General features: G+C 34.6%; 1 long non-coding RNA gene across 1 annotated transcript in view; it reads right to left on the reverse strand.

Annotated features, from left to right (window-relative positions):
* Positions 1-16,942, reverse strand: part of LOC138832811 (uncharacterized) — a 198,795-nt gene extending 181,853 nt beyond the window's left edge. Inside the window, exons 1-3 of the long non-coding RNA XR_011373696.1 lie at positions 16,898-16,942; positions 10,905-10,998; positions 3,113-3,190 (exon numbers count right to left, since the gene is read on the reverse strand). This is a non-coding gene — a long non-coding RNA (uncharacterized lncRNA). The remainder of the gene's footprint in view (positions 1-3,112; positions 3,191-10,904; positions 10,999-16,897) is intronic.
* Positions 16,943-18,295: the final 1,353 nt, after the last annotated feature.

Genomic DNA, 18,295 nt, shown 5'->3' on the forward strand with positions numbered 1-18,295 from the left:
ACCAAGGTGTTTAGGCAAATTAATGATTCAAAGAAAAAATAAGCAAAGTTGGATGTAATTACTAAATGATTCTGGTAGTTAGAACGTGCTTATAAATGAATGTTTGTGGCTGATGCCTATAATTCAAGCTACTCAAAAGGCTGAGATTTGAGAATTGAAGTTTGGTGCTAGCCAAGAGGGACAAATCAGAAAGACTCTTATATCCAATTAGCCAATAAAAAGCCCAAACTGGAGACATGGTTCAAATGTGAGAGAAAAAAGTGAGAATGTAAGGCCCAGATTTCAAGGCCACAAAACTATTTATTCATTAGTTTTCAAGAAAGTTTTGCACCATAATAGAAATATTCCAATTAAATACTGTTACAGCTGTGTTGATAAAAATAACCTTTTTTCACAATTCAATTATGATGAAATTCTATTGAAATAAAAATTGTCTGGCTTTATATAAAGCATCATGATATTATAGATATTCCTCAACATATGAAAAAATGCCTTAAAATAAGCAAAATTAATGTGTTGCTTTCAGATTGGTAATTTCAGTGAAGGTATGTTTATCAAAGCAAAATTATCCAAGAAAAAAATAGTGCTCAGGTTCATATTTATGAGAAAAGATGTATGGTTATGTAATAGAGATAATGTTTTCCTGTCTTTCAGAAATTATATGGAAATTGAGTGAATCATCAGAGTATAGAAAGTACGTAAATTTCTTTACTGTTCTTAAAGTGTACATGAAAGCGTTGTAAGAAATTAATGGCGAATACATTTTGGCAAATGGACAGAAATACTTCACACAACATTGTAGAATTATACTGCTTTCAGAAGGTCACAGAGTTAAAAACTGTAGCTGATTAATAGGACCCATAATAATATTTATATTGGCCAACACAAAGATGTTGGGGCCAACTCCACGCTAGCTTCAAGGACTTTCCTCTGAACTTCATCCAAGTGCACTTTCTAGCTTGGAGCCCCAGAGTGTGCTTAATTAACTCCATCGGACCCCGTCACACAGAGTGAAAACATCAGTCTATCCCATTTGTCTCTCTCTTACTGGGAGTTTCAGGTGAAAATATTCTATTTTTGATCTAATAGAAGCAAGTTGTCTCTTCTTCCAGCACACACACACACACACACACACACACACACACACACACACACACACGAGTATGGATCATTTTATTCTACATTAATGAAACTGAAAAATTGTCTGATTGACTCTATGGTAACATAGCACACTATAATAGACAAAATATAGTGTGAATAATCCAGAAATTTGAATAAGAAGACATTGTCTTCCTAAATTGGTTAAGTGACAGAAAAAACCACTGAAGCTCTCCATGCCTTAGTTTTCCCTATTAAAAATGAACACAACCATATTAAACCTCACTAAGGATCTGATTTCCAAAACTGTAATGAAATATTTAATGATTATTTCATATTAAAATATTACACATAATATAAGTCCCATGGTTTCTCTTATCTGCAATAACTAGTATATGTCTACAGGACAAACCGAAAAGGTCAAAAGCCATATACATATGACCATATAAGATGATGGTAACTGAAGTGAAACCCAAGATAGGGACACAGGAGGTTTTATTTTTGTTGCTGTTCTTTTTAATGTACTTATAATGTACTATGTTTTTTTTTGTTTCTCTTGTATGTTCTTCTCCCAAAGTATAACCACTGTTTTCACTGTATTTGATTCTGGTGCTCTTCACCTTGCATATACATATTTCTAATTTGGAGAGGGGAAGGGAAATAACAAAAAACTGAATGAAACAAAGATACAGGTTGACCCATTGTAACAGTGAGATGTACAAGACACTATGTTGAAAACGAACTTCACAACTTTGGTGGGGAAAGGGAAGTTTAGTGGGGCTGAAAGGGATGGTAGGGGAAAAACAAAGGGGGGTAACAATACTAAATAGGAAATATATTCATTATCTTTCTCATATAACTATAATCCCTCTGTACAGTATCTTTACAATAAAAATATATATTAAAAATTAAAAACTACACATAAGTGAAAATCCTCTATCTTATGTGAACACTGAAAAACTTATTTTGAACCTACTTATTAATTTTACTTCTGTAAAAAAGAACTTTAACTTTTCCAAATCTTGTCCTAATGTATTGTTTCAATATTGTCCCAATGTACTGGGACCTGGACTCAATTGATAAATTTTTTCCAGGTAAATTAAAGCTAATCATTAAGTAATTCCCAACAGAGAGGTATATTCTTCCTGAGTTTTTTTGCTCAAGCCTAGCACCATTTTTGGCTTTTTTTTTTTTGGTGCTTATTTAAAGATAAGAGTCTCGACATAGCGTCTTGTACATCTCATTGTTGCAGTGGGTCAACCTGAACTTTAAAATATAGGCGGGGTTTGGGTGTAAGGAGGTGGAAGGGTGTGGGGTGTAGTTGAGGAGGTGGGAGGGAGGGATGGGATGGTAGGGGAAAAACAAAAGAGTAGGCAACAATTCTGGATAAGAAATGTACTAATTTCCTTGCTCAGGTAATTGTAACCCCTCTGTACAGTATTTTCACAATAAAAACTTATTTAAGAAAAAAAATAAAGATAAGAGTCTCATTAACTGTCCTTACCAGGCTGAGTTTAAACTGCTGTCCTCTTGAGTCACTCGGCTTAGAGATGTGAGCCACTAGTGTCTGGCTCTGGCTTCCAAATGCATTTCAAAAGGAGTTATGGCACACTTGTTACATCCTAGCTCTTATTTTATTTTATTTTTATTCCCCCCCCACCCTTCCCCCACCAGGCCAAAGTTGTAATGTTCGTTTTTTGATATCAAAAAACATCAAATACAGTGAAAGCAGGGGCTATACCATGGGGGAGGGACATACAAAGCAACAAAGAAATCATCTTATAAATATGTTAGAAACAATTGCATGAAAGAAAAAAAAACTTGAATACATCCTAGCTCTTGATCTGCAGTTTCCATGTGAAAAATATCATCATCATGACAACTTCCACTCTAAACACAGACATCCACCCTCCTAAAGACTAAACCCCAAAGATTACATCCAAAGTAAAATGGCTAATTCTTGATCTGCCGATATAAAGCCTTATTTATTACCTTTCATATAGTCACTATTTACCTGTTCTCAATGTAAATGCAGGAAGGAATGGTCATTCCTTGAGGAAAATCATGTCCACTTGCATGGGTATATTATTGCCTGCAGAGAATATGATGATAAAATAAATAATATATTTATTATTTATATAATATATTTCATGATATTCAATGTTCAAGGTAGAGAAATTTTTAAAAATACAATGTCTGTGATATTAGTTCATTATAATTCATTGCTTCTCTCTTGTAATTTTTTTCTAATATTTTTAGGGTACCAAAGATTGTAACCTTCCAAAAGTTTCAGAAAATGTTTCCTGTATGCATGACATACTCTCTTTTACTGATTTATTGTTCTTCTCTCACATGGCATGTGAACAAACAATAAAGCATAAATTAATAAATGTGACTATAGTTTTTGTGCTAGTATTGGGACTTGAACTCAAGATCTGGGCTCTGATCTGAGGTTTTTGTTTAAGGTTACCACTCTACCATTTGAGTCACAGCTCTATTTATACCTTTTCTGGTTGTTGATTAGGTATGAGAGACATGTGAACTTTTCTGTGTGGACTGGCTTCAAACCATGATCCTTAAATCTCAACGTCCTGAATAGGTAGTATTACAGGTGTGAGCCAATGCTCCTGACATGTCTGCATTTTTATAATACAACTTTATATTATTAATATAAATCAAATTGTATTCACATTTTTACACTAGAGTTCCATCATAAACCCTGATATCAAAATTAATTCATCCAGAGTTCTATTTCCTAGAATGTTCTATTGTCTTCCAATAAATCTGGATTGATTTCTGAAAGTTGTTATCTGCATGGTATTCTGTAAGTTAGGTCTGGTGGATCTTAAAAAAAAGTTCTAATTTTCTATATTGCAGTGAGGTGAAATATATTTAATAATATCTTATTGTGCATTTTTAAATATCTAAATGATAGAATTTTGAATGTTCTCACTAAAAAGAAACAATAAATGCTGGCTATCTATGGAGGCTCATACCTCTAATTCAAGCTATTGAAGAGGTAGGCCATGGATTCAATACTTCACTCAGAAAAATAGAAAAATGTTTGAGGTAATAGATGTAGTAATTGCCTTGATGACACTTACACATGTAATGTATATTAAAATATTAGACTATGTTATATGAATATTATAGAGATGTGCTAATTAAATTTTTTTATTATTTTATTTTATTTTATTTGTGAACATACTGTACAGAGGGGTTACAATTACATGGGCAGGATAATGCATACATTTCTTACCAAGTATTGCAGCCTCCTCCTTTGTTTACCCTTCACCTCCCTTCCCAGCCTCCCCCCTCCCCCTAATCCTTTCCCCCCTCCCCCCCACCGACATTGTAAAGCTCATTTTTGACATGACAATTTGTACTTCTCATTGTTGCAACAGGTCCACCTGAATCCTTAAACGACTTGTTTTTCCCCATCTCCTCCACAAATTATACTGACATCAAATATATTGAAAGTGGGGGTTATACTGTGGGGGAGGGACATACAAAGCATTATGGACATATAAATGCATTAGAAACACATGCATGAAAGAAAAAAAAACATTAAAATACCTATCTAAGGGTTCATTTTCCTAACATCACATTATCTGACTTTTTGTGCTTGACTCATACATATACTAGATATTGCAAATAAGGGAAACCATGGGGCCTGTGTTTCTTTGTGCCTGGCTTATTTCACTTAATATAATTTTTTCCAGGTTTTTCCATTTCCTAACAAATGGGGCAATGTCATTCTATTAAAAATTTTTAAGGTTAAAATTTACTCTCAGTACATACATATTCTGATGAATTAAAATGAAGAAGTAGAATCCAGGCTCAAACCCATAATCCTAGCTATTCAGGAGGCTGATATCTGAGGATCACCATTTGAAACCAACATAAGCAGGAAGTCTATGAGAATCTTATCTCCAATTAACTACCAAGAAATTGGACTAAGGTTCAATTGGTAGAGAGCTAAAACTAAAGCTCAGGGAGAGCACCCAGGCCCTGAGGCTAAGTCCCAAAAGAGCATGCTTGCTCAAGCATGCGTGTACACACACACACACACACACACACACACACACACACACACACACACACACACACACACACCAAAAGAAATAGAAAAGAAATGAAAAGGAAAGGAAAGAAAAGGAAAAGAAAAGACAAGAAAAATATAAGGCTGGGCTGGGAAGGTGGCACAGTGGTTGAGCGCTTGTCTTGCATGCATGAGGCCCTGGGTTCGATTCCCAACCACCACATAAGCAAAAAGAAAAAAAAAGCTGGAAGTGGTGCTGCGGCTCAAGTGGGAGAGCGCTAGCCTTGAGCGGAAGAGCTGAGGGAAAGCGCCCAGAGTTCAAGCCCCAAGACCGCCCCCCCAAAAAAAGAAAAACGTAGGGCTGCCCATTGAGGCTAAAATATTATTCCATTACTAACATAAATTTATATTTGAATGTGTGGTCTGAGCATTTACAAATGGTAGTTTTATAAACCACAGAATTACATTAATCTCAAGTATTGTCTTCATTTTTGACATTTTGATACATTATGAAGAAAAAAGATGTGTGACTTAAATAAGTGTTTTTGAATTTTAATAAAATATAATATTTTCTATGAAAAATGATTTTCAGGTAAAGAAAACTTTGTGTCAGATCCAATGCATGAAATCTCATTGGATCCCATCCCTACTCCTCACTTAATAATTTTGGAGATCCTGAGTGCCCACAAAGCAAAGAGGTAGATTTATGATCTTTCTTCCTTCACAGAATGAACAGTCTGGTGGTATATTAGATCTGGTCATTAAAAAAAAAGAAGAAGAAGAAGAAGCTAGGTGCCAGTGGCTCACACCTGTAATCCTAGCTACTCAGGAGGCTGAGATATGAGGATCACTGCTCAAAGCCAGCCCAGGCAGGAAAAGTCTGTGAAACTCTTATCTGCAATAAACCACCAGAAAACTGGAAGTGGCGCTGTAGCTCAAGTGGTAGAGCACTAGCCTTGAGCTGAAGAGCTCAGGGATAGTGCCCAGACCCATAGTTCAAGCCTATGACCAACCCCTTCCCCCCAAAAAAATTTTCTGCTCTTAAATATCACTATTGAAAAATGTCATCATTGATGGGTGCACAAGCTTGTAATCTTAGTTACTTAGGAAGCTGAGGTCAGAGGATAGCAGTTCAAAGCTAGCCAAGATAAGTAAAATTGGTGAGACTGTTATCTTCAATTAATCTTTAAAAAAAAATATGAAACAAAACAAAAAAACCTGGGGGGAGCGTGGGGGCGTGGGAGATATGAAGGGATGGGAAGGGGAAACGAAGGAGGAGGCAACAATGCTCAATAAGAAATGTACTCATTATCTTGCCCATGTAATTGTAACCCCTCTGTACTGTATTTTCACAATAAAAAAAAGCAAAAAAACCTGCAAGTGTAGTTGTATCTCAATTGGTGTGCTAGCCTTGAGCAAATTAGCTCAAAGACATTGCCCAGGTCCCTGAAAAAAGAAAAAAGAAAAAAGAGAGAAAAAAATGAGAAGAAATAATTATTTCCTAAATAAATTGTTGTCTTACAATTTAATTTTAGCTTTTTGTACAAAAATTAAGAAATATGCATTGAGAAAGTGTATTTTTAGGATAATAAGATGGATATAGAAAAAACCATTTAGTTGAATCATTTAATTAGATGGATATAGAAAAAAACATTTAGCTGAATCACTTTTCATAAATTTGTTTGTACAAATAATAATGCAACTCTTTAGTTATGTGTTTTCCCTTATCAAATATTATTAATGCCTTCTATACTGAGAACTATTCTGGTAAGAGTCATTTCAAATACATATGTAATTTATTGATTTAAAAAACATGAAACTTTTTTTTTTTCCTGGTCATGGGGCTTGATCTCTGGGCCTGAGCACTGGCTGTGCACTCTTCAGCTCAAGGCGAGCAGTCTACCACTTGAGCCACAGCGCCACTTCCGATTTTCTAGTGGTTTATTGGAGATAAGAGTCTCACAGACTTTCCTGCCTGAGCTGGCTTTGAACTGTGATCCTCAGATCTCAGCCTCCTGAGTAGCTAAGATTACAGGCGTGAGCCACCGGCCCCTGGCTACATGAAACTTTTTAATAGCATCAGTATGTCTGATATATGTAAGACTTATAATAAATGTGTGGTGAGGGAGCAGTGAACAAATACATTATATATATCTTGTCCATATTTTGAAAAATATGAAAGTAGAAATAAAGAAGTTCCATACATTACTTAGAGCAGTGTAGAATGATCAGCTCTGAAGGTATATTGAGAGTTACATGTATCATGGTAAGCTGTTTTAATGCTTTGCTATATTATAATTATTTGGAGAAGTTGAGACAGCATTTTCTGTTGAATGAGATAAAGAGGCCATTCATACAGGAAGGGTAATCCTGCACACCTGGATTAACTTCTTTTGAAAAGAACTACTACACATTGTTCTTGCTTGCTTGCTTGCTTTCTTGCTTTCTTTCTTAAGTTTTTTATTGTAAAAATACTGTACAGAGGGGTTACAGTTACATGAACAAGGTAATAAGTACATTTCCTATCAAGCATTGTTGCCGCCTCCTCTGATTTTCCCCTACCATCCCTTCCCTCCCACCTCAACAACTACATCCCTACCCCCACTCCTGCCTAAATTGTAGAGTTTGTTTTTCAACTTAAGCATTCTTTTCGAGTTAATCCTACTCTGTGATTAGGTTACAGGTAGAGGTAGACCTGAAATTCTCAGCTGACTTTCCTACACTACACAAAGAGATCTATACAGATTAATATGGACAATTTCAAAGGCTAGCTAGTCATTCCATGACATGAATCCATCATACCCTTCAATGAAATTAACGAAGTAAAAATACACCAGTAAAGACAAATGCCTATTTCAGATTTACCAAGAAGCAGTAAGTGCAGAGCCAGCTTTCATTTTGCTGATAAGACTAGTTACAGGATAAGGAAGGGGGCAAACTCTGAAAGCACTGTGAAAAATCGGTAATGTGAAGATAATATAATCCAATTATGTATTTCCTGCAGTTCATGGTTGAAATTGGTCTGAGATACAACATTATTTATGTTATTTGTATGTTGTTAATGGGTGTACTATTATCAAATTTCTAAATGCATGTCAATTCTTCTTAAATTATATTCAGGCTTTCCTACAAGATATGGAATGGGGAAAAAAAAACATTACTATCAATCCAAATAAGTGTTTGGGTTTTTTTTTGAGGGGGGGAGGGGGGAGAAAGGGAGGGAGGGAGGGGGGAGCTTGGTCCTGGGGCTTGAACTCAGGGTGTGGGCTATGTCTGTGAGCTCAAGGCTACCACACAGCATACTACCACTTGAGCCACAGTGCCACTTCCAGCTTTTTCTGAGTGGTTAATTGGAGATAAGACTTTTCTGCTGGGCCTGGCTTCGAATTATGATTCTCAGATCTCAGCCTCAAAGCATGAGCAATTGGTGCCAAGCCAATTAAGTCATTTTATGTCATTACTCTTCCTCTTTTGAAAATATACAAACTAGTTTTAGGGTTTATGAAGTACCAAATTACAATTTTATGATTTTTTGTTGTTGTTATTGTTGGTTATGGGGCTTGAACTCTGGGCCTGGGCACTGTCTTTCAGCTCTGCAGCTGGAGGCTAGCACTCTACCACTTGAGCCACAGCATCACTTCCGGATTTCTGAGTGGTTTATTTTCGATAAGAGTCTCCCGGCCTTTCGTACCCAGGCTGGCTTTGAACTGTGATCCTCAGATCTCAGCCTTTTCAGTAGCTAGGATTACAGGCGTGAGTCACTGGTGCCTGGCCCCAAATTACGATTTTTAAAGGGCGTTTTGATACTATCATATATGTGTATATATAAACACATATACATACATATATATGTATATACATATATATACATATGCACATATGCACATATATATGTACATATACATATATACAGAAACATATTTGCATACATATGTGTATAAATATGTTTGTATATGTACCTATATTCATAGATGTATATACATAATGCTTTATGATTACTTAATATCAATATCTTAAACACAAATGTAATTGCAAAAGAAAACATATTTTGTGGGAATTATGAATGGGTAAGTATGATAATTTTTTTGTATTATACATTGTGATTCAAATTAAACATTTTAGTTTAATTATTAAATATTTTTGGAGTTAGCCAGATCTTCAATAGAGAACCTTTCCATTGAATAATATGAATAATTGGGTAATTATAACCATACTGAAAATAATTTGGATACATTTTTCCTTCAGAATCAGCATTAGATTTGGACACAAACAAATGCTAAATGTTATGAACAGGAATAGACAATAAGGCATGAAGTTGAGCAGCCTACATTCTTTTGAAAATGATCATCTTCCTTGGTCTTCTTACTGAACGTTGTATGAGAAAAGTTTTGACTCTCATTTAAAAAATACTGCTGAGAAGCCGAGCGCCAATGGCTCATGCCTGTAATCATAGCTACTCAAGAGGCTGAGATCTGAGGATCAGGGTTCAAAGCCAGCCCAGGCAGGAAAGTCCATGAGACTCATATCTCCAATAAACCACCAGAAAGCCAGAAATAGTGCTGTGACTCAAGAGCTAGAGTGCTAGCTTTGAGCTGAAGAGCTGAGGGACAGTGCCCAGGCCCAGAGTTCAAGCCCCGTGACTGACAAAAACAAAAACAAACCAAAGAGAAACCAGTGCTGGGTCAAAAACAGGTACTTGATGCAAGAGTCACTAATCCAGTCCCTTAGTTTCTGTCTGCAAAAACTAGCTAAGACAATCACAGACTTTCTCAAAAATGTAAAAAAATAAATAAAAGTATAATGAATCATTTATAATTGGCAAGTCAAGGTCAAAAATTTTATAGAGACAAATACTCAATTTTTAAGGAAATGGATTACAATCATGAGGATGTAATATCTCTGTATGAGCTATCTTTGCAATGACAGTTGTAGTAAAACAAAGGATTGTGTCATGAGGTATGGTGGCATTAGGTTGTGGTGGTAGATTTTTCAAGTGAAAGTCTGTATAGCTCTCTCTCTCTGGTATAGCTTCTCTTCTTCAGGCTACAGTGTTGGATTAAAAACAAACAATCCAAATCTTTTGGTGTCAAAAAAGAATGCAATTCTATAAAAAACAGACCAGACATTAATAAGGCATGCTTGATTCTATAAAAAAAAATCTCATAAAATTAGTTATGGTTCATTTGACTGTGAACAGAGCTACAATGTAAATGTAGTATTTTTATAGTATAGATGACCATGGGAATAAGACTTACAATTCTTGTTTGAGGAGGAAATAACAGTTGGCAGTAGTTCAAGTAACAAACAGGCATATTGAGAAAAGAACTACAGTGTTAACGTTCAGCTATTTCACTCCATGGAAGCCGCAGAGTCAAACAGAACAGTTTCACTAACTGTGAGCTTTTTAAGTGCTCTGGACTCCTTCCTTCTAGGAAAACAAAACTTGAAAGTTGAAAGTGTCCAGTTTATAGTTGCCATACACTTCACAATTTAAGTGTAGATGATGAGAGAAAACAAAAATATGAGCAAGAGCGAAGTTTTGAAACATAATGGCAAAACTATTACATCTAATTCAATTTTTGTTGTTTTCAATATTTTCTATTAAGAGGTTTCTTCTATTTACCTCCCATGCTTCTTTGTCCACAGGCACATGTCTTCCTTCAGTTAACTGCTCTGAGTCATTGTAGGAGAATCAGGAAGGAGGCTCCACTAATCATATGGGAATTTATCAATGAAGATAAATCTAAAGAAGTCTATTGCTTACCATAATGCAGTTTCTTGAAAAGAAACTGACCAAGAAGCAAGAAGTATATCCAGTTGTTGATGGTTCACAAAGATCACTCTTGCTCTCCCTAGAGCTGAGAAAGAAAAGATGGGACTTTAAGGCTAATCTGGACAGAATGTTAATGAAAATTTTTCTCAATCTACAATTCAAGATGACACATGTGTCTGTCTTACCAAGCTACATGCAAAGCTGAAATTGGGTGGATCACAGTTCTAGACCAGCCCTTGGTAGAACATCCTCGAGACTTTGTCTCCTTTCATATATGCTGGATATAATGGTTCACAACTGTGATCCTAGCAACTCTGGGAAAGTGTAAATGTTTTGAGGCCTCAGGCCTGTATTCTGCTGGGAAGCAAGACTCTCTAAAAATTAATCAGCAGAAAATAAGGTTGAGCTCAAAAATAATCAGCAGAAAATAGGGCTGGAGGCATGATTTAGGTAGTATAGTGCCAGCCTAGCAAGCATGAGACTCTGCATTCAGACTCCAGTACTGTCACACAAAAATGAAAGTCAAGTAGATAAATTATAACACACTCAATTTTGGATGTTGGATGTATTTTTAAAAGACTACAGCAATGAATATGTATGTACCTGGAAAGATTTCTGCTGCTTTTTTCCAGTGTCTTGATTTTACACTTCTACTGGTTAAATTTATCTTCAAATTATTGATTGCCAATTGGTCTTCTATAGCATGAATCTAAGTAGCATGTTTGTTTTATCATTAATCTTGTTGGTCATTATATCATTTACTGTTCATTATAGCAAGAGATAAATTGCACAAATGCGTAATATTGTTAGTTCAGCTTGGCTGCCTTTTTTAGTGACACTAATTCTACAGAGCAGTTGGGCAAAATCAATGTCTTATGCACCATTTATATTAAATTACACTTGTTATGTGATTGAATCAACACTAGATAGAGTTTTCTCAAGTTAATTGATCAACTCCTACGAAACAAATTAATATTATATATCAGACTTATGGAATTGTTGTCTAGAAATAACATAATAAACAGCAGTGCTGAAAGAAAACCAGTATTCCTCCTGGGATACTGAAATTCTCTGTCCCAATCAAATGGCTGATAAAAATAATAGCAAATAGAAATACTAATGGAAATTCAAAGGAAAATTTTCCTACTTTTCTAGAATTATTTCAGGTACTTATGTCAAAGAAGAAAACAATGTGTTGAAACAATTGCTGTATGGCTTAGTGCTCCTCCAAACATTTCCCTGTCACTTAAGAAAAAAATGGAACTGAAAAATCATTAAAAGGGGGTATTCTTTATTAGTTCAAATATTTTTTTTGGTAACTTTCTAAAATACTTTGAACCAGCTTCCATGTTTTAACAAATGAACCCAATTTTCATGTGGTAGAAAACAGTTTTGAGAAGAGAGTATCAACTTTATTCAACAGTGTTGAGTATCACTATGTTTTACAATCCCTAACATGTTCATTAGGGCTCATAAATGGACTAAGGGTTAGTTTAAGAAAATAAAAGCATTATACTACCTTATGTTGATATCAGTGTAATCCTAGGATCCTTACACATATTTTAGTAACTTGAACCTTAAAAATTTGAGTCATGGTTAAAAAATATATATCTTACTAAAGCCATTATTTTATTCAGGCAAGAATTATATACTTAAACTTGAGAAAATACATGTTAAATTCCCATGTGTTTATTATATATAACGGAAAGAAAACATGTTTAATCCTATTTAAAATATTTTTCTTTGTGTAAGTACAGTGCTAAGTTAAATCACCTGGGTATACTTAAAGTAACATTAATAAATAAAAGAAGATGTGAGATACTCAAAATAAGCAATCAGTGGCATCCAGCTACTGACATGGGATCTCACTAAGAAACTGGGCCTGAAAGTTGAAAAAAAACATGTTCAGCTATATTAGCAGTACTTTGTGTAGATGGAGAGAAGCTGAATACCTGTGGATAATGTCTTATTTATCTATGTTTAGGTAAAGGAAAACAGAGAGGCTTGGTGTGTAAAATTAACTTAGGTCTCTTAGAGCCTCATTTATTCATTCAATGTCATAGCCTTTCCTGTCTTTCCCAAAGCTTATCTTAAATGTTTAGATACAACCTTTAGGATAAAATGATAGCTTGACTTTGGTAAGGAATGAGTCTTGCAAATTTCTCTGATAAATATTCACATTAAAACTGTATGCAAGACTATGTGCTGGTGCCTTGTGTGTATAAACCTAGCTACTTACAAAGCTGCCATACAAATTCAAATGTCAGACTAAGAAAAGTTAAACAAACACACAAAATATTTTATCAGCTTTCGTAATAAAGTGTATTTATTCAGCATTCAATATCTTTGTTTTAGTGGAAGATTGTACATTTGTGCCTTTTAAGAGATAATATTAATTCCAAAACAATGAAAATTTCTGAATGTATTTTTGGAAATCCTATGCTATCATGTATCTGGAAGATTATAATTTGGATTGTTTTAGGGAATACTATGTAAGAAAATATTTTCAAACATATTATTTAAAACTGAAAGCAAAATAGTTCACTAAAGTCATATTGTATATGGTTTCTTCTGTCTCCATTAAACTAAATAATGGGAAAAAACTATATTAGTTCAGGTACTAAACCTTCAATCAATAAGGTAATGAATGTTGAGCTTATATTAAAAGTCTACCTTATCAATAATTATAGCTATTTGATATATAATAAATGCATACTTAAGTATTTGAATAGCATACAATAAAAAGTACTTCAAAATAGAAGATATGGCTAATATATTTATCAAAATAACTAATAAAATACCTCTATTAACTAAAGATATCAATAAGAAAGATTTCAAAAGACTTTTGTTGTTGTTGGTTATGGAGCTTGAACTCAGGGCCTGGGCTCTATTCTATCAAGCATTATTACCTTCTCCTTTGTTTTTTTTCCCTACCATTTTGAGACACAGCACCACTTGTTTCCTGGTTGTTAACTTAAGGACTTAAGGACTTCCCTGCTGGGCCTGGTTTTGAGCTGTGATCCTCAGCAACTAGGATTATAGGCAAGCACCACTGGTGGTTTAAAAGATTTTAATGTAAAATTATGCAAAAATTAGTTTTATAAGACTTTTCATGTAAAATATTGATATATTCCTTATTTAAATAGTGATATATTGTTATTAAATTGTATGGAATGTTTCCTCTTATTCCCTATAAAAATTCATGGCTGTTGGGATCTAGTAGCTCATCTCTCTAATTGTAGCAACTCAGGAGGCTGATTCCTGAGGATTATAGTTCAAAGCTGACCAGAGCAGGAAAGTCTGTGAAACTTATCTTCAATTAATCAGCAAAAAACTAGAAGTAGAGGTATGGATCAATTAGCAAAGTGGTAGCTTCACGGAAAAAGTGAAGGGAGAGTATCCAAGACTTGATTTCAATTTTGATTTCAAACTCCAGTATTCTCTCTCATTCTCTCTCTCTCTCTCTCTCTGTTACTCTCTCTCTCTCACACACACACACACATACACACACACACATAAACACACACACACACATACACACATGCACACACAGGTCTAGATATTGAAGAAAACATGACTTTTATATTTCTCTGGACACAATTACTTAATTCTCTTCATGTGTTGTGACATATGATCTAAGCTTCCTATTTAGGCTATAAAGCATAGAATTTTTAAAAAGCTGGATAGAACACTTAATGCATATTTTTGTCCTTTAATTGAATAATTCAGTTGGAAAAAGGAAGCCAGCCTGCCACTGATGAAATATCTCCATAATGCTGACTGAAATCTAGGTATCTAATATCCTTTTATATTTCTTTCACTTATTCCTAAAGTATGGAGATTGACTTCTACCTCCAAGGTAATTTCCCTACTTATGGTCTTTGTTTCAGTTTTCCTGACAATGAGAAAAACAAGAAAAAGAACCTCCATGACTACGGAGGTTCTACTCTCTGTTCTTTAAAACTCCTTGAAGAGATTTAATCAAGAACTTTCTTGATTTCATAACCAAGAACGTTTAGTTATATCTAATTGGCTACTTACTCATGTAACTGGAGTCCTCCACTCTACAACAAAAGTTGAAAAATGCAGATATATTCCCTTAAGTAAACCAGGTTATTTTCATGGCAAAGAAGGTAAACTAAGGAAACTGATTAAGGAAATTATAAATCTTTGCCTCAACTGTTCTCCAGTTGTACATAGAAAGGACATCAAAATCATAATTATTTATCATTGTTATCCATGAGTCTATCCATATTACTCTATTTAAATAATATTTAGAACTCATTCAGTCCAGAAGCTTCCACTGCATATGACAAAGGGTGGTTGATTCATCTTGGGAGTATGTTATAGTAGAATCCCTATAGATGTTGAAAGTCAGGGAGATGAGTTGGAATTCTTAATTGTCTCTCACAAAGTTGTGTGGTCTTTGACAAATGAGTTGATCTAAAGTTATCTCCATTGCTTTGAATGGTTAGAAGTTGAATTCCTAACAAAACAAATACATTGACCTTGGAACAAACCTGTTATTTAATAACTATTTCCCTCCTTATAACTATCTATCTAATCTACTCTCTTTCTTTTCAAGTTTTTCTTATACAAATCAGGAAGATAGAATTTCCAAAACTTCCATGATGATAAAAAATGTGCCAAGGACTAATATCCTCATTAACTCCAACATTATCATTTTAATACAAATTTTCATCATTATCAATAAATTAATTTTAATACAGAATGTATAACTCCAAAAATTTCTGCTACTCCACTTAGCAAGACAGGATGACAGAATCTTTTAAACTCAGAATTAATCAGAAAATCTTTTTTTATTTTTAATGTTTTTTTTACTGTATAAATACTGTACAGAGGGTTACAGTTACATGAACAAGGTATTGAGTACATTTCCTATCAAGCATTGTTTTCTTTTTCTTCAAAATTTTTGGCTTTAGTTGTTCTGCTTGCATTTTTAAACTTTCATTCATCAAACGATCTTACCAATAAAGTATGAAATGTAGAAGTTTATATTTTTCATAAGTAAAGCCAAGGAGAAATTACTCAAGAAGAATGGTATTTTTAAAATATTTTACAAAAGCCAGACCCAAAGAAATGTAGGCTGCATGGTCTCCCTCATTTGTAACAACAGGAATATGTCTAGGATATTCTTAGCAAAGGATCACAATACTCAATAGTAAAATGATGATTATTAAAAAGAACTCTAAGAAATGGAAGCAAGAGGGTTTTAGTGTACTATTTGAAGTTATTTCTTTTTTTCCTTGGGTTTATTCCCTATTGTCACTATGGGTTTTTTGTTTGTTTGTTTTTGTTTTTGTTCTTTTCCCCTGTACCCTTAGTCTTGTATATAAGTTTATCTGATCTGGCGAAGGGAAGGGGAACCATGGCAATGGTGGAAAAAGGATGAACCAATGGAACAGTGATACTCACTAGATACTATGTTGGAAATGAACTTTACAATTTGAGGGGTGTGGGGACAGGATGGGGGAATGGGAGAAAAAGTGAGAGGGAATGACACTGTGCAAAAAGAAATGTGTTCAGTACCTGTTAAACCAGAAGCTTCCTCCCTCATAGCTTAACATGCTCTTTCTCTAAGCAACACTAGGCCCATGTAATAAAGGCAGTAAATGATTAGCCCCTACTTTCCTTTCCCTGATCGATCAGCCCTTTGAGATACCTTTGACCATGGAAGGCAGCCAGATCCCCCAAATCCTGGAGGTTATAAAATGTCACCTGAGACAATAGCCAGCACCTCTCATTTCCTCTCTCCTGGTGAGAGTGGTCTTGGGGTCCCTTTACTGGCAATCAACCTTTCCTTTGTTCTTCCTACCTGGATGTCCATGTGGTTTTCTGGCAGAGTCTAATTTACTCTAATAGCACCTTACTTACCTAACTCTAACTCCTCTGTATGTGACTTTTACAATAAATAAAATAAACATTTTACAAAAATGTTACAAGTAAATATTCTTATCTAGTACCTCTTAATTATCATCACACAATTCTAATTGTGTGTAAGGTCCATTCTGCTCCTGGATGACAAGCAGACTCCACCCTCCTTGCAGCAAAGTTTCCGCCCAGTACCTGCGTTACCTAGGCAACTGGCACACCTGGAAGAGGTCAAGTCTGCATCTGCTGAGGTCACAACTGGATCTGATGTGGCCACACCTTTCTCCCACCTTGTCCCACATCCTCTTACCTGGTCCCACCTCCCTTTACCTGGCCACACCTTTCCCTGCCCTTAACCTAGATAAGGCCTAATCCAGACACCACCCTCTTTCTCAAGTCTTTCCCAGAGATCACATCTGGATTCCATGTGTCCACATCTTTCCCCGCCCCTACCCTAGATAAGGCCTAGTCCAGGAGCAGATGCTCTCTTTCCCAGGCCTTTTCCAGCCATGTGGAGTGCCAAGATGGTCTGGTGCCAGCCAGAATGATGAATAAACCTACCCCTTACCTGAATACCACGTGCTTGGTGTACTTCTTACTCGGCCATCTCTTCTTTAAAAACCTAATAATGTGTTTAAGTTTTTAAATGTTTAATACCTGACAATAGTTTCTATGTTCATATTTTAAATTAAGGAAAACATTTAGCTTTTTCCAATTTTTTAAAATATTAAATAAGGATATATAAATACACTATATTTTTAAACAATAGTTAATCACAGCAAAAACAAAATATTTTTATATTGTTTTCATCTTAGGTCAGATAAAATAAGTTCTTACAATCATAACAAAACTGAAAGTGAAAAACTTTTCCACTAAAATATTATTTCATTACAAATAAAGTATTTTTCAGACATGTGTATAAAACAGATTTTTTGCAGAGTAATACAAACTACTAATATATAATTATATAATAACTTCATTGGAATATTTAATTTCATTCTCAGTCATGCAGGGAAGAGGCTAAATTGTTCATGCTAATAAGTTCAAATTTATTGAGTTGTTTTCCACTATTCTTTCAAGATTCTTTAGACATTAGTGTCATTTAACATTTGAGCTTCTTTCTTAGGATTTAAGTATTAGCTTTCTGACTTAAATATTTTCACTTTTATCAATATACCATTCAGTTCTTCATTTTTAAAGACTTCCTTTTTATAATTCTTACTCCTCTGGCCCAATTCAAGGACTGCTTTATAGATTATCTTTTAGAGGAATATTGCAAAATACTCAAATCCTTAGGAATAGCATTTTCAGTTCTAACAACATATTTTCCTCAGAAAGTTTGCTACCTTATTTATGTTGTTTTTTGCTATGTCTTTCTGTTGTCTCCAACTAAATCAATTATTTTCTTGAAGAATTGCACAGTGTTTAGTTATGTTTATTATTGAAGAACAATTTCAGCACACTCCCAAACTGAAAAACACTCTGTCAAG

Source organism: Dipodomys merriami, unplaced genomic scaffold (genome assembly GCF_024711535.1).
Source record: "Dipodomys merriami isolate MVZ:Mamm:240054 unplaced genomic scaffold, mDipMer1.0.p SCAF_20, whole genome shotgun sequence".
Classification (NCBI taxonomy): domain Eukaryota; kingdom Metazoa; phylum Chordata; class Mammalia; order Rodentia; family Heteromyidae; genus Dipodomys; species Dipodomys merriami.